General features: G+C 43.1%; 1 long non-coding RNA gene across 1 annotated transcript in view; it reads right to left on the reverse strand.

The window, feature by feature from the left end:
• The window catches only part of LOC144679128 (uncharacterized), a 48,973-nt gene that overhangs the window by 15,533 nt on the left and 10,529 nt on the right, over positions 1–22,911 (reverse strand). Inside the window, exons 3-4 of the long non-coding RNA XR_013576253.1 lie at positions 13,536–13,760; positions 9,693–9,843 (exon numbers count right to left, since the gene is read on the reverse strand). This is a non-coding gene — a long non-coding RNA (uncharacterized LOC144679128). The remainder of the gene's footprint in view (positions 1–9,692; positions 9,844–13,535; positions 13,761–22,911) is intronic.

A 22,911-nucleotide genomic window follows, 5' to 3' on the forward strand; every position in this document is an offset into this window, starting at 1 on the left:
ATACCTTGATCTCCTCCCCACCCCCCAACCAACACCTGGATTATTTTGGTGTTTATAAAAACTCAAATACCATTAGTTCCTGGAGGAAGAGGAAATCATGAGAGCTGTTAAGGAAAGGAGCCTTGAGACGAATGACTTTGTTCCAACAATCACAGAATTATAGAATGGCAGCTCTTTTCTTCCATGAATGGAGTGGCTTCGGGGTCAGCTCTACATTTCACGACATATATCTAAGTGCAACTATACTTTGCATTTGCGACAACTCTGTCACATAGTGGAAATAGGGGGTTCTTTTTTAAACAGGTTGCTTTCTACAAGAAAATAGTGACCGGCCATCATCAGTGTGGGGCAGTCTCGATGGACCAACTGGTCTTTTCCTGCTCATCATCACAGTTTTTTTTTAATTTTCACTATCAGCAAGTGAGCATTACTGGCTAGACTGGTATTTATTGCCAATCCCAAGTTCCCTTCAAGAAGATAATGCTGAACCTTCTTAAGCCACTGCAATCCGTGTGCTGAAGATGCTTCCACAATGCTGTTAAGTAGGGATTTCGCCCCTGTGATGATGAATGAAAGCCTATATGAAATCAATGGACCTCACAAGCAATGTATTCTGTTGTTTCAGTTAGGAAGTGAAGGTTCAAAGATGTAACATAACTTTGCAATGGCACTCTTTGGGAATTTTAGTTTGCAGCACCTCCCTTCACCATTGACGTACAGTGGCAGCAATGTGTACTATCTACAAGGTGCGCTGCAGCAACTCACCAAGGCAGCACCTTCCAAACCCACAACCACTGCCATCTAGAAAGACAAAGGCAGCAGATAGGTGGAAACCTGGAATTTCCCCTCCAAGTCGCTCACCATCCTGACTTGGAAATATATCACCATTCCTTCACTGTCGCTGGGTCAAAATCCTGGAACTAGCCTTCTTAACAGCACTGTGGGTGTACCTACACCACATGGACTTCAGTGGTTCAAGAAGGCAGCTCACCACCACCTTCTAAAGAGCAACTAGGGATGGGCAATAAATGCTGGGCCAGCCAGCGAAGCCCACATCCCGTGAATGAATAAAAAGGAAATAACCCAAAAAATAGGTAGCTTGGGAAGACAGCAGATAGTCCCAAATTGCCCAACAATCTCAAATGGAGCTGCCTAAGAGTTATTGTATGAAGTAAGAAATGGCGGAGTCAATTTAGTTGACATGTGCAATGCAGGCCCTTAAGTACTGCTGTTTAGGGACAGTATGGGAGGAGGTATCCAGGACAATCAGTGCTAGTGTCAAAATCTCATGCATGACAGTTAATGGTGGAAACGTTTAAAGACCTTACCAGTTCAGCCAATGTATGATGAGAAAGCTGCACCTTCCAAGGATGCTAAGCAAGTCTGTCACTTACAATGACTCCCCCTCATGTGACATTAACATGCTTGAATTGCCCAAATGAATGCCACAATTGACAGCACAATGTCTTTTATATCACAGCCTTCATTTGGAAGTGTTCTTTTATTCACAATATTGCCTGCACTTACTTAACTAAAAATTTCACAAAGCCAATTGCTTGGTGAACAAATCTGTCATGAGGTAACAGGTTGCATGCTGTCACACGGTACTAACTGCAGGTAAAAAGCACTGCTCACATTTTGTTTTTCAAGGAAGCCTATCACATCAGGGATAGAGCTGTAATAAGTGCAGATTGCCAAAAAACACCTTTGCCTTCTTGTCCAATTGGAGGAACTTCACCACATGCTGGAGAGGGAGGCAACAGAGGATATCAGAGATGGTGAAATACAAGAAATACTAGGGTGCCAGCTGCAGGTTTGTGATAATATTCTTCACTTCCTTCTCACCCGATTTAACTCTGCGTTATTGGTCAACAAATTATACCGTAAGATCTTCATATCCATTCCACTAAAAGTGACAATGTGAACTTTGCTCTGTAAAAAACTATTCCAATCTCACCTTCCCTTTCCCCCAATTGAAATGCAAGAGGAACCAATAAACCTGGCATTGCCAGCACTACAGAGCACATTCTGTTGCTCACATTCTTCTTTGTGAATGCCAGTTCAGAGATAGAGTGAGCCAGAAAGGAGTGCATTGACATACAAAACATAAGTGAGCAGGAGCAGCTGGTAGTAACACAGGAGGAGGAATACAGGAGGGTACGCTACATTGCCCCTTGGCTGAGCTGACTGGAGTTCCAGGTCTCATGGATCCTACTTTTAAAAGAAGATTGTTGGTAAATGTGAGACATAACTGTAGACACCTCAGACCATGTCAGATGACAGCTTAGATGGCTTTGCACCTTTATCTGTTCCTATTTTCTTCTTCCCTTTCTATGAAACACCTTGTGGCATTTTCTATATAAAAGGCACTATATAAATGCCATTGTTGTTTGCAGGAATCTACCAACTATATGTTGGATGACTTTGCAGCTTTTTAGCCCATCCAAGAACATCTGATAGCTCCAAGTGCATCTGCAGTTGAGATTATCTGAACAGTGTTCATAGGGCAGTCTGCGTGTTTTAGCAGTTGCTCAGACTTCTGCCAAAGAGGTGACAGGAGAGAGCTGCTTCATCCAACCTTGAAAGGATTAGGTTGGCTTGTACATCAGCATTACACAGACCTTCACTGACCCATTGAAACCATTAGATTTGCTTTCCAACCAGATCAGTGGCCACCAGGAGGCATTGTAGAATACTAGTGGCATGGCTGGAATGGGGGCATAACTGTTATTGGATTTAGATAGATTAGTTTCCAAAAGCCTCACAGACTTAAAGCTGATTTTGCATAGTTATCCCAGATTGCCACACCATGGCTTGTGGTAAGAAAGGAACACAATTTAGAAAAGCGTTAATAATAATGTCATAGAGTTGAATAGCATATAATACTCAGCTGGTGGCTTATCCCTGCTTACAATGTATGAACAGAATTGTATTGTGTAACATTGGCAATTCAATTAGAGTGATGTAAGTGGCAATTAGTTGCTATATTCTTCCCTCCCAGGTTATGTGGTTGATTATTCAACATAACGAGACAAGAAAGGATCTTGCTGACTCACTTTTGTTTGCAAAGATGTTTACATTGTACCCTATTAGACACAAGTCTAAGTTAGTTTGTGGTCATCACGCACATATGCTTATATGCTTGAATGATTAACTATGAGAATTATATAGTTGTTTATCCTTCAGGATTTGGGTAATAAACTGAAGTACAACCTCATGAATATTTTGGCAATTTTACAACACTCAGTTTGCACGCCATCAGATACTCGTAAGGGCCAAAGAAATTTTCCAAAGGAATCAGAATTTTTACATAATGAAAAAAATTAAGGTACACAATAATTAGGTTTCTGACTTTGCATTGTTGGTAAGGAGTCTCCATCGGGAGCATGGATTTGAAATTCAGCACATGCAATGTGTACCTTTCCAACTATTATTTTAAATAATCAGAAAATAATTGGGCCACGCACTCCTGAATTTACAATGTGCTTGAGAGAGCAAATCTCTCACCAGCAGCACAAAGTATGACAGTTGCGCCTCAAATTCTAAATTTGGATCAGATTTCTACTTGTTTGGATCTATATAATCCCGATTCCCAAGTGCTTCTTCTATCCTCCCAAATGTAAAGTCGTCCTGAAGGCAATGTCTCGTGCTGTGGTATAGTTCAATAGTCACTGTCTAATCTGTGCTCCTTTGTTCATGTGGCTATTTCTCATGTGTGAATACTGATACTAAATATATTCATCCAGTGTGTGGTGGAGAGGGAAGATTAGAGCAAAACCAGATCTCATTCTCACCCAATGCCAGAACGACCAGAAGTAGTGGTCTGAGTTGTTATTTGTAATGATCATTGATAACTGTAACATGCACCCACACATAATCAACAGGGATCAGCCCTCGCACCAGCTCTCTTCAACATACATACCAGTGACCTCCCTCACACAAAATTATGACTCTTCACATATGCTGACAACTTGGCTTTGGCTTTCCAAGCTAAAGAACTTCAGGACATTGAGAAATCACTCACTGAAAATCTATGTTTCCTGGAAGCCTACTTCAGAAAATGAAGACTTCAACCAACACTGGCAAGACTGTCATTTCAACCTTCCGCGTAAACAACTCAAAGGCCAGGGAAGAACTTCATATCCAGTTCTGTGACTGACCACTCACCCACGACCCATTGCTAAAATATCTTGGCATCACTCCTGACCGTACATTGACCTACCAGCACCACCTCCAGAACACCAGAGACAAGACCAAGACAAGAATGAATCTCATGCAGAAGCTGGCTTGTACCACCTGGGGCTGCAAAGCCAACACACTACACAGTGCTTCACTCACCCTGCTCTACCCAAAAGCAGAGTGCTGCTGCTCAATCTGGCTCTGGAGTGGCCACACAAACGTGGTAGGTAACCATCTCCTGGAAGCCATGAAGATGATTTCTGGGATGCTGAGACCAACACAGCTTGAGTGGCTTCCTGTGCTGGTGCATATTGAACCTTCTTATGTTGGCAGGGGAAACATCCTCCTCAAAGAACACTATCAGCTGACAGCTACAAAGCACTCCCACTGACACAGGACCTAAAAAGCACACACTCATCTGAAATTCTGTAACTCCCACTGGAACACACTCCACGCCCAACAAAGTGACAACAGCCCCGCCGCTCCATGGCACACCTCCTGGTTGACTGCAAACATTGCCAACTATAACCTGGTAACTGACCGAGTGGTGAAGTCCCAGGTTTCAACCTTCCACGGAAAATCTGGACAAGCCTCAACCACTTGAGGATGGGCCTGGGGAGATGTGGCCACTTGTTCCACAAGTGGAACATGATGAACAGCTTAAATTGTTTTCTGTGGCCATCCAAGTCGGACTATCACCCATATACTGAACTCCTGCCCTAGGAGATCCATTCCTGGTGGCATCACAGCCATTCACACTGCATCAGCTGAAGCCCTTTAATGAATTGTTAACCTCTACATCAAACTATAACTGCTCCCCCAGACATAAAAAACTAAACAGTAACATCTTCCATGCCACTGCAACTTAGATGATTTAATTTAGTGGGGACTACAGATCGAACCTGGGAACTTGCTAGTGTGTGTGTGTTGAATTTTCCTCTGAATGTTCACTCATTTGGGAGCAGGTTTGATATATGAAATGAAGTAACATGCATTCTTAGAGGCTATCATCTAAAAGCTCCAACAAAAAAAAACTTCACCAGAATTACACTTCTGTAAAGCTCCCAGTCTTAAAGTCATGCTTCACAGATGGCACCTCTTCCCTAAGTGTTCACACCCATTCTCCAGGATCAAGAAGGTCCCACTTTAGTGCCTCAGAAAGCTACACTCCTCTCCAGAGACTATTGAAGGAAGATGTCAACTGTAGGTTGGTAGCCAACTTCCTCCAGTCAAGTTTCTGCTGCCTTGAAGTTCTTTTTGACTGAATCCTTCCAGGCAGCAGCAGGTGACCTTTGCCACATTTGTCAGGCAGCTGCTCACCATTTAATGAGGAGGTTGAATGATGCTTTATTCAGGACGTGGCAAAATCTATATTCTTCCCAATGGAAGCAGGCAATCAAAGAGAAAGAGCTTTGACAGTTTGACAGGCTAGCTGGTGCAAGGAACAACTAGTGGAATGCATGTGTCACTCAAAGGCCTGATTGACAACCCCTTCAATCTTATCAACAGGAAAATTCTAATTAACATGCAGTTAGTATACTGTGAGGGGACTAAGACTTCACACTGTATATTTTTATAAAATAGATAGAGATATCCTGATGGCTATTTCTAAAATTTTAAAAACTAGACAAAGACCTTTTAAAATGATTGAAGCTAAGTCTGTCTGTGACCCTCAAACAAAAGGAACTACCTGGCAGTATTAAAGACACTTGCACCTTGTTATCTCTGAAGAGATATTAATGACAACCTAGTGGGCTGCACAGATCAAATTCAAAGAGATCTGTACAAAGGCTATCTGCATTCCATAACCCAGGCTGGCCAATTGGAGTCTACTCATCTGCTAAGACAAAGGGTCCCAAAACCTTCCTTTCAATTCTTAATGGTTGAGACAGTTAACCATCTCAGGGACCCAGACAAGGGATACACACCCTTTGTCAAAGTCAATGTGGAGAGGTGGGAGTCATGTGACATGGATCTCCAGTTTGTGGGACCAGTAATATTGCTTCATGGAACTGCAAATCAGTCTGCCACTTTACCATCCTACAAGCAGCCTGATAGAAAAGGAGCTCTGCCCAGGTTTGAATACCTGGCTCCCATCTACACTGTTTCTACTGGTGCATCTATGAAATGCTTAACTCATCCTGTGAAGTCAACACCACTGGAAAATTGAATTAACCAGCATTGGTTTTCAACCCGCTGACCTCTGTGAAGGAATACCTCATTGGACTTTGCTTCGGGACCCTGGAACTCATGTGAAACAATATTTATTTTCCCTGTGGTCTTTACCCTGCAAATGTTTTTATTTCCCTCGATCCCTCTTTACTGTATGAGCACACAGGAGGCAACATTGCGACCCTCCTCCTGCAGGTTGAGAGTGTGCAAATAAACTAACCCTTTGAGTTTACCCTATCTTGAGTATTTGCGGGGCTATTCGTAGAAATTGGATCCACCAAAACTGAAGGTTTGGGAAATACACCACCACTTATAAAGGGGGAAGCAAATCAAAAACACCTTCCTGTTTACGGGCGGGTGATGAAAGGAGAAATTAGGGCTGTTTAAATTAAACCTCCCTCTTGTCTGTAGCAATACAATTCCAATTACCTTACCAAGAAATTCACTTCCTGATACCCAAGAAGCTGCCAGGACACTCAGCAAGTCAGTCCTTCATTATTCAAAGGCATGTATTTAGATGACGAAATGGTGATCAGGGCTTTCCCCTGCAGGCATGATTCATGATTTCAATAAGATTTCCATAGATAACAACAGCAGCTTACAGTTGATATAGCACCTTTATTATAGTAAAATTTCTCAAGGCACTTCACAGGAGAGTTACCAAATAAAATTTGACAGTAAACTAGACAATGACGTGATGAGATATTAGATAATGAGATATTAGGACAGCACAGTGAGTGTACCTATACCATATGGACTGCAGCGGTTCAAGAAGGCAGCTCACCACCACTTTCCCAAGGGCAACTAGGGATGGGCAATAAATGCTGGCCCAGCCAGCGAAGTGCACATCCCATGAATGAATAAAGAAAAAAGGTGACCAAATATTTGGACAAAGAGGTAGTTTTTAAGGAGCATGTTGAATGTGGAAAGAGATGTAGAGAGGCAGGGAGGTTTAAGGAGGGAATTCCAGAATTTAGGGTTGAGACAAATGAAGGCATGACCACCAACGGTGGAGCAATTAAAATCAGAGGTGCTCAAGAGCCCAGAATTAGAGGAGTGCAGATACCTCGAAGATTTATGGGCTGGAGGAGATTACAGAGATATGGGAGGGGAGAGGGCTAAGAGCGATTTGAAAACAGGATGAGAATTTAAAACTTGAAGCATTGCTTGACTGGAAGCCAATGTAGGTCAGCGACCATGGAGGTGATGGGTGAAAGGGACCTGGTGTGGTAGCAGAATTTTGGATTACCTCAAACTTACAGAGGGCAGATTGTGGGACGTGGGCCAGGAGTGCATTAAAATAGTCAAGTCCAGAAGGAATAAAAGAACGTATGAGGCTTTCGGCAGCTGATGAGCTGAGGCAGGGGAGGAGTCAGGTGATGTTTTGGAGATGGGAATAGACAGTCTTAATGATGGCACAGATATGTGGTCGGGGGCTCATCTCAAGGTCAAATATGACACCATATTTGTGATGAGCTGTCTGGTTCAGCTAGGCAGTTGCCAGGGAGAAGGATGGAGTCGATAGCTAAGGAACAGAATTTGTGGTGGGGCCCAAAGGGAATGGCTAACCAACCAACAGGAAGAGAATTCAGCATTATGCCTCAATTCACCAAATAAACCATTCCTAGAAGACTCTAATAAATGGTCTTAAGAAATTGCATTGCTCTTTTTTCCTTCTTGATGGTGTGTTTATTTGAGGAGGAACAATGCTTGTCAATATTGAAGGTGATTTCTCAATCTGTGGCTAGATAGGAATTCCCAGTTTTCAGGGATCTTTTCTTAAGCAGCACGGCACCAATCTTTCAATCCTTTGCCTATCATAAAAGAAACAGATTCCAGACCCTCAGAAAACAATGGCAAATATTTGGTCACCTCAACTATTGATAAATATAGTGATGTGAAAATCACAGAACAAGAGCCATTACTATTGGTTGAGACAAAATATGGATGCAGGGATTTTCCGTACAAATCTCTTCTGGGTTTGAGTTAGTATGAATTTGCAAATAAATTCTACATTTTCAAATCTTTAACTCGGTGCTTCTCTCAAAGTTAGTCAGCTTTCACCTGGTACCTTGAACCTTCACTCTAGTGGAAAGTTATAAAACTCAACTATACTAAAAATTTGATTTAAAATATGTAGAAATTGAAATCACCTCAAAAATTGGCGCCTGTGCTCGTGAACATCTGTGCATAAGAACATGATATACAGGTGGAATCGTCTATTGCGAGTGGTGACAGTGCACAAAAAACTTGCCTTGCAACACATGTATCATTTAGTAAATTATTTTAGGGACTTTTTAATAATTAAAGATTGTGGGAGTGAATGCTGTTTTCACCATTTTTAACACAGGAAGATTTTGAAGCAAGAAAATTTGGGAAGAGGATGTTTCCTCCTTCTGCCCTTTAGAGATCTTCCCCCAAGTTTCCTCATGCCATTTTATCCTGTGTGCAATTCACATGCCGACTCCCCACTGGCCTCATTTGGACATGTCAAAGTGAGACCAAATTGGCTTTGGAACTGTGGGTTTCCTAGGTTTACACTGTTAATGTACTCTAGCTTACTTAGACTGAGTTTATGAAGTTTAGCAGCTGCCGGGACAAGTGGCAGGGATCACTAACAGAGATGAGTCTGGAGATACTAAATGCAAAAAGCTGAAAAATGCTTTTGAAAGAATTATAGATGTTTTTGCCATTGTGTTTATGGACAATTGGGCCCTTTTGTCACAGAGTAAGACCATCAACTTCTGTGTGTTGTAGATTTGATTTTCCAGACAGGTGTCCTCTGGACACACTCCTTTCACATCCTGTTAAGGTCCTTTGACTCTCCAGGCTCTTTCTGAAGTACCTTGCCTTGTTCCTTTTCCAACTCAGGAACTCTTTCTGCTTCCTTTTGAAATCGCAATGGCCAATCAAGGTTAATTTCCCTCAACCAATTACGACCTAGAAGGCTTGGCCCTTCACCTTCCACTACAATCAAGAGGTGTCAGCTGTGGCTCAGTTCATAGCACCCTCGCCTTTGAATCAGAGGGTTCTGGGTTCATGTCCCACTCCTGGAAACCAAGAACTGTGATTGTACTCGAAAGAGTTGCAATCTGTGACTGTTGATAACTCGAAAGAGTTTCCACTAGAATCAAGAGGTGTCAGCTGTAGCTTAGTTCATAGCACCCTCGCCTTTGAATCAGAGGGTTGTGGGTTCATGTCCCACTCCCGGAAACCAAGAACTGTGATTGTACTCGAAAGAGTTGCAATCTGTGACTGTTGATAACTCGAAAGAGTTTCCACTACAATCAAAGGGAACTGTGCTACCTGGTGCTAGTAATAAACAAGTAGAGTGGTAATACCTTTCAATTGTATGTGCTTCACCAGTATACATCTTCAATTTGGCTGAAATCTGCCCCATATTCAATTGTTGAGTACTCTTGTTTAAATATTCGAATGTGAGCTCGTTATCTCATTAGTATCCACTTCCATAATCAAAGGTTTTCCATTGACCTGCAGAGTAACAATAATTAGCTCTGTTTTCCCTACTTTCACATTAAATAGAGGATAAACATTGGAATTAGTGGTTTCTGGTTCTTCCACATTACGTACTTCGGTCAGTTTAGTTTGCTGCCTGGGAACCTGTCTCAATCTTTACATTGCTTCAGAATGTGCCCTCTTTTATAACATTAATGGCACTCCACCTCTTTAAAATGGCAAGCTTCAGGAATATGGTTACTTCCACATCAGTAACAAGTCATTTTCAGATTTGCCACTGAGCTGTCTCCTGTATGTTTTTAAAATTTTCGGGTAGGAGGGACTGTCTCCCGCTTCGTGGCTGACTCCCTGGTTTTGGCGCCATGCCCAGCAGTTTGTTCCTGACCCAATTGGGAGACGGTGCCATTTTGTACACCCTGTAAGGCCTGCGAATCCTGCTTGGTGCTTTCCATCGTAACCTGCTATTTCAAATGCTCTTTTAAAATTGATATTTACTTCAGCTAATAACTGTCATTGAGTATCATCATCGTGCACACCGCAGACCAAACGATCCCTTACCATAACATTTAGGGTCTCCCCAGTCACAATATTCAGTTAGCTGTTTCAACTTCGCTACGTATGTTGCTATGGTCTCCTCCAGGGCTCTTACTCTCGAATTAAATTTGAACCTCTGCATGATTATAAAGGGTTTGTGTTGAAAATGACCCTTTACGAGGTCTACCAATTCGCTGTAGGTCTTAGAATCAGGAGCATTCGGGGCTGTCAAACTATGGGTGAAATTATTAGTTTTACTCCCACAGACACTTAGGAGGATTGCTTTCCTTTTTCCTCCACCGTTATTTTGTTTGCTTGGAAAAAGAAACCGAGGCATTTTGTATATTGACTCCAATCCTCTGTGGATGAGCCAAAGGGGTCGATCCTGCCAAAAAGTGGCATACTTGGTGAGTATATTTTCCCTTTCTTCTGTTTAAAACAAGATGCTTACATTCACTGGATGATGAACAGTGCCGGAGCCAATCTATCTTTTTTGCCAGTTGTTATAGACTTGATTTTCCAGACCGGTTTCTCCTAAGAAAAAGTGATCTTTACTTACAGGGCTTTAACAGCAGCAACATGCTTCCAATAAGATTCACAACTAGTCAAAAACTCCACCCTTAAGGTTTCCCATGCTTAGGGCTGATTTATTCACACTGTCACGTGATACTACACAATACTTAAAGCTACAGTTACTACATTCCTTAAAGCTACAGTTACTACACTGTGCTTATTCTGGTGCGTCCATGGAGGAGAAAAGAGAAGCACACAATGGAACAAAGGAGACATAGGCAGCATTAACTGAAATAGATTTCAGAGCCCACCCCCAATACTGAAGCCTTGTCTTCAATGGAGCAAAGTCAACCTTTGACACCATAATCTCACCTCTAATCTCCCCGACTTTCAAATAAGGGGACATTCCCTCAAATTACTACCTGGCCTATTATCAGCCCTCTTTGTCCCAACATGACTGTGTGAATCACCATCAGCAGAGTGAATATGCCAGCACCACAGAATACGCCCTTCCCTATATGACTCTATCAATAACAAAGCATATTCCATTTTATTACATTTATTTCAATAAAGATACAATCAACCTGCATTATATCAACATCATGCTTCTCCTGGATGTCCACATGTGCTTTTTTTACTCTTCTCCTGCTCCTAAGCTGCAATCTGAGGACCAGGATCCAGGGAGGTATTTGGTTGCCTATGCTCTACAAAGGGCTCATGGGGCTGAGTTGGTTCTTGTCTCATGACAGTTTGCTTGTAGCACAGAACACCTGCTGGCTGAATTGCTGGAGCTTGTTCCCGGGGCAGTCGAATCTTACCGACCATGGTCCGCAGCTATGATGCCCTGATGGGCAAGGCCAGGGACCAGGCAAATGTTGCCAACTGCTAACTTGAGACACAACAGTATCAGGTATGTGGTCACAAGCCACCACCACACCACTGGGCCCTGGCTGTGTAGCCTTATTGTCAGCAAGGCGGCTGGTCTAAAGGCAGCTATTGGATGCTGAAAGCCCTGAGACACAGTAATCACCACAGTCTGAAAGTCATGATTCAGGCTGTGTTCCGAGCTTCCCTCTATTATTTCTGTGGAGGTGGAGGCATGAACTGTTGCCTGCTCACTTCCTAGCTGGAGACCTGCTGAAGCTTCCAATGAAGCTGCTATTCCCTCCACTGATGCCCTTAAGGAAGACAAAGTTCTGTGATACTGGTGCTAAGGATAGCTATAAACTCAAGGGTCGCACGTGTTAACTGCCATATATCCTCAGAGGTTCAGCTCAAAGCTCAGCGATGGTAAGATATTTTCCAGATATCCTGTCTTTCCCTTGAGCATGATGAGTTTTGGTCTCACAACTCCAAAGCCATTTTCAGCCATCTCGTCTGCTGAGAAAGGGGCATCCATTCCTTATTCCTCCAGTTTCCCCATGTTCATCAATCACCCGGTGCCACAAAAGCACTACCGCTATCTAATTCCCCAACCAGTTGAAAGTCTCTGAGCTGATATCTTGGAAGGAGGGAGCAAGTGCTACAGGTGGTAGGTTGGAAACGATTGGCACAAAGGAAGTCAGGACAGGATGAAGCAGCTGCTGTTGGTGAGCAGGCTGGTCCTTATCCTCACTTCCTCACCATTATCACTTTCCGCCACAAGGAAGCTCCCCGCTTCTCCCTCATTATTATCTTCCTCATCCTGTGCTCTCCTCTTCAGGAAATGAAGGTAGAAGGTAAGAATGGGTGATGGGAAGGGAACACTGCTTCAGAGGGATGCCAGAGCAACATTTTAGGTACTCAGTTACCAATTTGGTGCTGGTAAGAACCAAGTAAGTGTTCACAAGCTCCATGGCCTTTTTCTTGAAGGGAGGAAGGGATTTAAAGATACAGCTATCCACTCTGTTGGCCTGCTTTTGGAGTGCATGGTGTGCCAATTTGTCCTGTAAAAAGATAGATTGAAGTGGGCAAGACTAACAGTTGAAGAGTGTGTGCTAAGTGGCCTGGGCAAGGTGAAGCAAAGTATTTAGAGGTATAAAGCTGCTAAAGTGGAGGAAAGCAATTTTATAATTGTGCCTCAGTTATCGCTGGGAGGGGAGCTGGGAAACCCATAGAGCAACATGTCAAGTTAGGGCCACCCTTAACCAGAATGGAATGGTCAGAATTCATTGTGGAAATGTTGCTTTAAGAGGGTGAAGAGGGTACTTGTGCCCAACGTGAGCAAGGAAGAAATGGAGAGGTTTGTTGCGCTTTCTTTCTCCCTTCATTGTAGTGATATGGGCCAGCAAGGCCTGTATTTATAGCCCATCGTTAGTTGCACTAGAGAAAGCATTGCTGTCAGTTCTGGTAAGGTTGTTGATCTTTATCTGGCACTGTTCTGAAACCTGAAAAGGGGGCATTAGCATTTAATGCCCCTGTCATTCTCCCACCAAGTCGCATGAGGTGTATTTCTGGAAGGCACAGAGCCACCTGCACCTCCTGCCTTCAATTTCCTTGAGAAGGGCTTGGTGGTCTAAATCTGTGAAGTTCTGCATTGTTCTTCTCTCACCTGCTGGCCTGGGGTAGAGATGGAGTCTGCCTACTCATAATTCTGTTCTAGCATATTAAATATATTGCTACCATATGACTGGAAGTTAATAGTCAGTGAAGTAAAAGAACCAACCACTGTTCCTCTTTACCTGTTTCACCCTCAAGCAGCTGCTGACAAGGGTAGATTGAACTATCAGCTGTGGATCCATTGGTAGCACTCTTGCCTTTTAGTTAGCACGTTGTGGGTCCAAGTTCCATTCCAGAGACTTGAGCACAAAAGTCTAGGGTGACACTTCTTTGCAATACTGAGAGAGTGCTACATAATTTGAAGTGCCGTCTTTTGCGTAAGAAATTAAACTGAGGCCCCAATTGCTCTGTAAGGTAAACATAAACAATCCTGCAGCATTATTTCAAAGAAGAAGGGTAGTTCTCCCTGGTTGTCTTGGTCAGTATTTATCCCTCAATCAACATCACAAAAACAAATAACCTGGTCATTATCATATTGCTTTTCCTGGGAGCTTACTCTGTGAAAATTGGTTACGGTGTTTCCTACGTTACAACAGTTACTGCACTTCAGATTTACTTACTTGTCTGCGAAGCACTGTGGGACATTCCTATAGTGTCATGAAAAGTGTTATATAAATGCGAGCCTTGCTTTCTTAAAGGCTGCACAGTGATTTCCTGTTATTTACATGTATTTACTTGAGTTTTACACCAATGACTGCTTCAGTGGCAATGAAATGAGCAGACTCACAAAACATTCATATACGTCCCCCTGCAGTGCACTTTTTTAAGAGGCCAAAGAAGCATAGCTCATTTAAAGGGCAAAAATGGCATAACTTATTTCGAGGAAATCTCATTCTTCTTTCCTATACCAGATATTTCAAAATGGGCTTTTGGACAGTTCTGCCCCTTTACTAATAACTATAGGCATAGACCCAATTACAATCAGTCAGACTGATGGTCATCACGTCACCTTCAGGAACATTGTCAACACTATTTGTAGTAGTTGAGGCCATAAAGAGGCCAATCCTCAACTTCTGAAAGGACGGTAATGATATCGGAAAAAGAAATTAGGTAACAATCCAAACTTAAAAGTATTCTTCATCTTTGAAACTTTATATATGTTTCCCTTTATAATATACAGAATCTAAATTGAAACATAGTTTACTTGATACATTGTGCTATGCTGAAGAGATGTTGAGTCAGTAACAAAAATATGTAAAAACGTGCATAGCTACGTAAACAAGATTACTTGATATCATTACGTAATCCATCATTTGCGTAGAGTAAGACTATATTATTGAAAGTTTGACCTAATAACAGGGTGACTGCACGATAAATGGGTGTAGTTGTCGGAATTAATGAGAAACATTACGCACATTGATTCTTGAGGAGTTACGAGTCTGGAGTCTGTGGTTTACAATAGCTTTCTCTTTTGTCTGAATGCATTTTTATTTTTGTACATGTAGTTGTCTACATGATTTTTATTTAGTTCAAGTTCTGCAGGAAACATTGTGATATTGTGGTCAGAGTAAAAAATGCAATGGTGGCAAAGTGCTTGATAAAGTCTATGTATTAATGTAATTGATTAAACTGCAGTATGTATAATAAATGTCCCCACCACCACACCCCCTTCAATTCTTTTTGGACACTTTAGTGGTGCCAAGATTGGAATAAATGCAAACCAAATGCATGCATTCAAAAATTCTATAGAAGTATAATTACCATTCTCCAGCACATTGATCAAAATAAATCCAAAGGATTTGGACACACCTCATGTCTAATTAACTTTCCCACACTTCTTCCCTACTTGAAACTATCAGTTAAGGTGTAATTATTTCAGGTGATTGAATTATTGGCTTGTCAAAGTCAAACAGCAAGTTTTTGCATTACACTAACATGGACGTAGTCCAAAAACAGATATTTTTACACTTGGTGCAACCCTTTTCCATTTTGATCCTTACTACTTCCTCGTTCCTTTATTGAAAGCCTGAAGTGACAAGAAAAAAATTGTTTTTGCCTAATGTTTTGGGTTAGGTGCTCCTCTGTATTGGGACCACTGAGTGTATTTGGACATATGTTACAAAGGTATCAAGTTCCATTAATCTGAGACATCCTTGATATGCAGCAACACAAAAGTGCCATTCAAATTCAGGGGACAGCTCCAGATCTGACTTTCAAGTGCACCAAACAGTGTAACACTTCGGTTTTGCACTGGGTATGGTATATAATGGTGCCCAGACTCAACTCTACAAGAATTTTATATCCTTACTGTACAATAGCCTAGATTTTCCTGCAATGGCAAGATCAGCTGGGAATAGTGACATGAATTTCCTAGAGCATCTTCATCTTCACAATTAAACGAACTTGGACTGAAGCAGGTTGGGCTCCAATTAATTCCAGGCCTTCCCCAACATTAAGAAAAATCGAAGCAAACTTTATTTGGTGAACAGCTCTATAAAACAGATATTCCATACAGATACAGAATAATTTCATCTAAATATGAGGGTGGGGCAGGGACCAGCATTATCCAAGAGTTTAGCCCAGTTTATTTCTGCAGATGTTTCTGCTGCTGTTTCAAAACAATCGTACCCTCCTCAACAACAAATGATAAAAAGGAACATGGATCAAAAATACTGAAGAGAAAATAATTGTCACTGATGCGTTTGTAATGACAGGACAATGTGATGATTTAGGGACCTGTCTATCAACAAGTTCTGGTCAGCAAATGCATTAACACATCGTCTACATGAAATCACGGAATTTAAATGACAGCCAATTGAAATGCTGCTGATTTACTTTTTTCTATGGATGAGTTTATTTGGTTAGAGTTTGCATCACAGACCTTACCAATCAGAACTCAAGGTCAAAATAAAAGCAAAATACAGTCGATGCTGGAAATCTGAAATAAAAATAAAGTGCTGGAGAAAAATAAATATAAAGGCATAGAAAGTGAAGCTGGAGGATATTGCACAAGACAGCAAATTTAAAAATTCACAGATAGGGTCATGGAATGGTATGTTGCTGTAGCCATGTAGAAAAGGAATGACCTTTTTTGGTGCTGCAGGGATGACAACCGTCCTTTCCCCTGGTGGCCTTGGCCTGGGTGAAATGTATCTACTCAGTAGAGAGAGATGACAACCTCAGGGAAAGACCCAGGCTACGTCAACAATACAGTAATAGAATAAAAGAGTCAATGTGGAGGTGAAGGCTGTATGTGTAGGTTACATTGCAAGTCTTTCTTTTTGCTGTATATAAAGGAATAGTTAATTTCCATTATTCATTATATATGATATCATATATACAGAAAGGAAGTCACTTACATCTGGCACTCACTTATTATAGTTTCTGCTCTCTGCATGAGAAGTAAGTATTACTGAATGTCCGTTGGAACATCGCTTAATATTGAAGCAGAAGGGACGGAGCCTGAAGCCCAGAACATGAGCTGAGGAAAGTGGGGAGGCCAGAAGCCTCAGGGAGGGAGAGGGAGAGAGACAGAGAGAGAGAACAGGGCAGCACCAAGGAGCAGGAGCAGAAGTTCAAGACTGGTGAATCAGTGTCAAAGAGTCAAGGCCACAGATAGGGCAAATCGAAGCAAGGCCTTATATGTTGTTAGTCAACATTGTATCTTCCTCCTCCCCTGAAAAATACAAGAAAATTATGAAGGACTGCTCACTTGAAAAAGTTCACTTCTATAAACTATAGAGAACAAAATACTGTATGATAGTTTCTAGCTATTCACTCATACAAATTGAAGATTGATGTATGAATTGCTAAGAGCACATCTACTCACAATTTGCTCACTGTTCCCATTTTATTCAAGATAGTTGGTATTCAATGCCAGGGTGAGGAATGGAACATGTTGTAGACTCCCCCAGCCCATATGTTGTTAGCCACTTTGTTTTGAAACCACCCATATGTGATCCATCTCCATTTAAGGAAGCATATAATATTATGTAGTGGGAGACAAGCAGGTTCTTGGAGTCCCAACTTTCAATGCCAGCACAGGGCTGCATTCAAGGCCCCGCCCACTACAGGGCATTCCCTGCGGGGCACTGGGACCCGGCAGCAGAGGTCGTGGCCTGAGTGGACGCCAGGCAGGGAACTCATTCGGCGCTGTGGGCACCCCTCAGGACAAGAAATGATGCCCTTGGCAGGCTGGGGCTGAACCTGAAGCCCAGAGTGAGGGCTGAAGCAAAGGAGATGGAGTCTGAAGCCTAGAATGTAGGCTGAAGCAGAAAGGGTGGAACCTGAAGCCTGGAGCACAGACTGAGGAAGGAAGAGAGGCCAGAAACCTCAGAGGCAGAAATAAGAGCAGGGAACAGCAAGGAGCAGGAGCAGAAGTCCGAGACTCTGCTGATTCACAGTGTTGAGAAATTAAAGCCACAAATAGGGCAGACTGAAGCCTCTGATAGTGACCAGAGAAATGGGAAGCAGCAGTGAAGCGGCGAACCGCTAATGGGACCTAGGCTGACTGCCTGGACAGTATCCCTGAGCTCGAGAGGACATGAGGAGTGGAAGATCCCTTTTGTGTCTGGGAGACAAGATAATCTAGGTCACGTGGTCACAGAACATTAGCCATAGGAGCTCCACCAACTGAACTCTGGTCAGAGATCCGGAGCAAGGTGGATCTGGAGCATCAGCCGTGAATGTCCATTGTAAATAATCTGTTTCTCTGAGCTAAGCTCTTCCATGTGTGTTTATAAAGATCTGATACCAGTGGAATAAAGAGTCATTGTTTCTTGCAGTTTGTGCACTTGAATCCCACGTTATAATTAAAATGCTTCAAAATCCTCCACCACTATTGTTTTTTATTTTATGTATATTTTAAAAAGAAAGACTTACATTTGAAAACACCGTTCATGACCTTGGGGTATCCCAAAGCGCTTTACAGCCAATGAAGTGTTTATTTGAAGGTCACTATTACAGTGTAAGAAACACAATAGCCAGTCTGTACATAGCAAGCGTCCACAAACAGCGATGTAATCTGTTTTGGTGTTGGTTGTATAATCAATGTTGGCCAGCAAGACATCGGGAGATCCCCCTGCTCTTCTTCAAATATTAGGTAGGATACTTTACATCTAAGGGGGTTTTATGGCACAGTGGGTTGTGTCCCAACCTCTGGGCCAAAAGCCCTGGGTTCAAGTCCCACTTCAGGACTCAATGGCCAAGGAAGGTACATGCCTAATGTGGCCAAACAGGTTGATTATCAGGCTGTAGACTCCTCCAATGTGCCTGATGGCAGGCAACAAAGATTGGGAGAGTTTCCTGGTCAGGCAATAGCAGAACCACTGCAGTTAAGCCAAGCTTAACCATGGACCAATTCTATGGATGCCAATGCCCTCTTAGGGCATGGTACCTGAAGGAGGAGGAGGATTTTACATCCCCTTGAGAGGGAAGACAGGACCTCAGTTTAGACAGTCGCACTGACAGTGCAGTGCTCCCTTTTACAAAATTATCTCCATTTCTCTTTATTTTCACTCCACTTATTTTGGGACACATCACATCCTGCTCCCCACACCCACCAGAAGCAATCTCCATTCCAGGTGCATTCATAATGTAATGGGAACATTAGATATTTGTGTTTTTGGAACAACTGGAGGATCTATGAATGGTTGCAGGATAGATCCGACAGCACCAGATGCACTGGCTCAACTTAACAGCCCTTATCTTCTGTGCCTCCAGGTCATTCCAAGATGTCATTGGTGACATTATCAATACTAGTCAATTCACAGTACAGAGATGTATAAAGCAAATGGTGGATATTTCAGCCCCTCAAGCAAATGGCTTCACTCCTTCACCATGAACAACTGGCAGTAGCAAGATAGATTAACATGGCCCTTACATGGTCCATACCAATGCCTCCATCATTATAAAGGATTCCATACGCACCAGATTATACAAACCAATGCTTTCCAGACAGTTGTCACAAGGGGTAAAAATCTGTGGCCCCGTTGTGGCAGGGGGGGCTGTAAAATGTGGCGAGCGGTTCAAAAATCCATTGACTTCAGCAGGACCGGAATATCCTGCCGGCGGGAAAGGGGCTGTAAAATTCCGCCCAATATCTTCATTACAGAACAGCATGTCATTCCGCACAAAGACAGGCCTCATGGTGATTTCTTAGCGAAACAAGTCTCTCCCCAGTGTGATATTCCATGACGCTTTCGCAGTATCTTAGAACACCAGCTGAACAAGGTGCAATGGGATGTTTATATTCATCTAAGTAATCATCAGGCGCACCTTTGGAAGATTAAAACATAGTTTGAGGTGCCTGGGTAGACTTTGGGGTGTTCTACAGTGTAGACTGGTTAAGATTTCAAAGATCAAAGTGGTCAGCTGCATTCCCTACATCTTTGCCTGGAAAGACATCTCATCAGGAATGCCTCCTGAAGGAAGATTGCATCCAGACCAGAACATAGGAACATAGGACTTAGGGGCAGGATTAAGCCATTTTGGTCCTTCGAGCCTGATTCAGCATTTGATAAGGTCATGGCTGATCTGTTCTGATCTCAACTCCACTGTCCTGCCTGTCTCCCTTAACCCTTGACACATCTACCGAAAATCTATCTAACTCAGCCTTGAATAAATTGAATGATCCAGCCTCCACTGCTCTCTGGGGAAGAGAATTTTACAAACTAATAACCCTCAGAGAAAAAAATTCTCCTCATCCCTGTCTTTATTGGGAGATCTCTTATTCTTAAACTGTGTCCCCTAGTTCTAGTCTCTGCCATCAGATGAAACCTCCTTCCAGTATCCACCTTATCCAGTCCACTCAGGATCTTATTTGTTTCAATAAGATCACCTGTCATTCTTCTCAACTCCAATGGGTATAGACTCAACCTGCTCAACCTTTCTTTATAAGATAAGCCCTTCATGCCAGGAATGAGTCAAGTGACCCTTCTCTGAACTGCATCTAAGGCAATTATGTCCTTTTTCAAATAAGGAGTCCAAAACTGTACACAGTGTTCTAGGTGTGATCTCACCAAGCCCCTGTACAGCTGCAATAAAACTTCCCCACATTTATATTCCATTCCCCTTGCAATAAGCAACAGCATTCCATTTGCCTTCCTAATTACTTGTTGTACTTGCATACTAACTTTTTGTGACCATCAAGTGAAATGGGGTAAGCCTGGAAAATCTAATGCCTCCTCTGAGAACTTTCGCACAAGAGATTTTTTTTTAACTTGGAAATGTACCCATTGTATTTAGACTCTTGTCCACATCTTCCCAACACCCTCCCCAAATGTGCCCTTGTCTATCATGCATTGAAAGGTCACTGCTATCATAGATTATAGATATCGTATACCTGTCCTGCAATGAAACAGCCTTCCAAACCTTTGCATGTACGCCCGCTTCAAACAGAAAGATTCCAGCGCACACAAATTTTTTACAGTGTATTCGCTCACTGTCTTTAGCGTCTCTGCAAATCATTTGCCCCTGAAGATGGTATGTGAACAGGGTCAATTACAGATCAAAGCAATTTGCAGGGCTGACTGTCCAATCCCATACCCTGGTGGTTTCAGACCTGAAACTGCAGATCTCAGACAGCAGTCAAAATGCAATCTTTTACAATAATGGAGGGAATTCATTATCTCTGTGATTCCTGAAATTGTTGTTTCACTGGTTGTCATAACATTAAGAAGTAACATTTTGCCTCCGAAATGTACTTGTTTGGAGCTATGTGGTTACACTGTTGCTGAAGTTTTAAAAACAACAGACCGTAACTTCCAATGGACTGGCAATTGAGTTGGATTGTCACTCCGCTCAAAATTATTTACTTGGAAATCCAGGCGATCCTGTCTCGCCCGACCTTCTGACTCAGGCTGGGTGAGATCCGTGCAGTGCAGCGCGCTCCCGGGGCCTACTGTCGAGGGCTGGTAACTAAACCACACATGAGGGGGGTGGGGGGAGGGAGGGAAGGGTTGGGCTGGGAGGTGGGGAGGATGGGAGGTGGGCCCACCAAGTGGGGGGTAGGCCGAAAGTTGTGCCCTGTGGAGGCAGGAGGATCAGGATGTCGGGCAGGGGGCGAGGTGGGAGGCCGGGAGTCAGGGGTCGGGTCTGGGGGAGGCGCAGCAGGAGGTCAGGAGGTGTCAGGCCTGGGGAGGGCAGGATTGGGAGTCGGGCACTTGGTGTGGGGGGAGTGAGTCAAGCCTCGGGGCTGGGGGGGTGGCGGGAGGTCGGTGATAGGGAATCGGGAGTCAGGCCTGAGGGGAGAGGTCCGGTTTCGGATGTTGTGCCTGGGACAGGGGAAGGTTGGGAGTCAGGCCTGGTGCAGTGGGGCTCAGGAGTCGGGAGTCGTGCCTGGGATTTTTGGATGGTTCCCATTGCGGGGCAATTGCCCATCGGAGGTTTGAAATTCCCAGGCAATTGCCATGTAATCGTTACCTGGGAATTTCTGGCGGGATGGGTGGTTCCCCAGTGCATCTTTGGGGTATCCCACAATTACACTGCTCTGGAGCTCACAGGTTATGGCCCAAAGTGTTACATCTGTTATGGGGCTCTGGTGCAAGTTCCCTGTGCTTATTCAATTGCACAGCCACTAGTGTAATAATTGGTTCAACAAATGGTGCAACCTGCAGAAATTTCTGTACAGCTATTTAAAAGCATTGCTCAGCCTGTGCTATTTGTCAGAACACTGGGTTCGGGGGGGGGTGGTGGGGTGTCAAGAAGGTGAGACAGGAACGCTATAATAAAAACAGAGAGTGCTGGGAAAACTCAGCAGGTCTGGCAGCATCTGTGAAGAGAGAAACAGAGTTGGGTTTCAGGGTCAATATGACTGTTTGGAGCTGGTAGAGACGTGATGGGTTTTATGCTGTTGAAAAAGGAGGAGGATCAGGTGAAACAAAAGGGAAGGTCAGGCATAGGTTTGAGTGTGACGATGTTAAATGAGAAAGATGTCATGGAACAAAAGGCAAGGGGAATGGTAATGATGGCAGTGAAGGAACAAAGTACTGGTCCAGAGTAGGTGTGAATAGCAGAATACAGGTCAGCGCTGTTTGAAAGCAAAATATGAGGACAAGATACAGACTAGTGCTAGGGGAAAGAAATGCAAAATGGAGGACAGAGTTCATAGTCTGATGTTGTTAAACTCAATGTTGAGTCCAAAAGGCTGTTAAACACCTAATCAGAAGATGAGGTGCTGTTCCTCAAGCTTGCGTTGGGCTTTACAGGAACCGTGCAGCAGGCCGAGGACAGAAATGTCAGCAGGAGAGAAAGGTGGTGAATTGAAATGGCAATTAAGCAACCAGAAGGTTGGGGTCATGCTTGCAGACTAAATGGAAATATTCCACAAAGCAGTCACCCAATCTGCATTTGGTCTCCCCAATGTAAAGAAGACCAGATTGTGAGCAGCGAATACAGTAGACTAAATTGAAAGAAGTACAAATAAATTGCTGCTTCACCTGGAAGGAGTGATAGAGCTTTGGATAGCGAGGAGAGAGGATATAAAGGGGCAGGCGTTACATCTCCTGTGCTTGCATAGGAAGGTGTTGTGGGAAAGGGATAAGATGTTGGATGTGAGAG

Source organism: Cetorhinus maximus, chromosome 3 (assembly GCF_964194155.1).
Source record: "Cetorhinus maximus chromosome 3, sCetMax3.hap1.1, whole genome shotgun sequence".
NCBI lineage: Eukaryota > Metazoa > Chordata > Chondrichthyes > Lamniformes > Cetorhinidae > Cetorhinus > Cetorhinus maximus.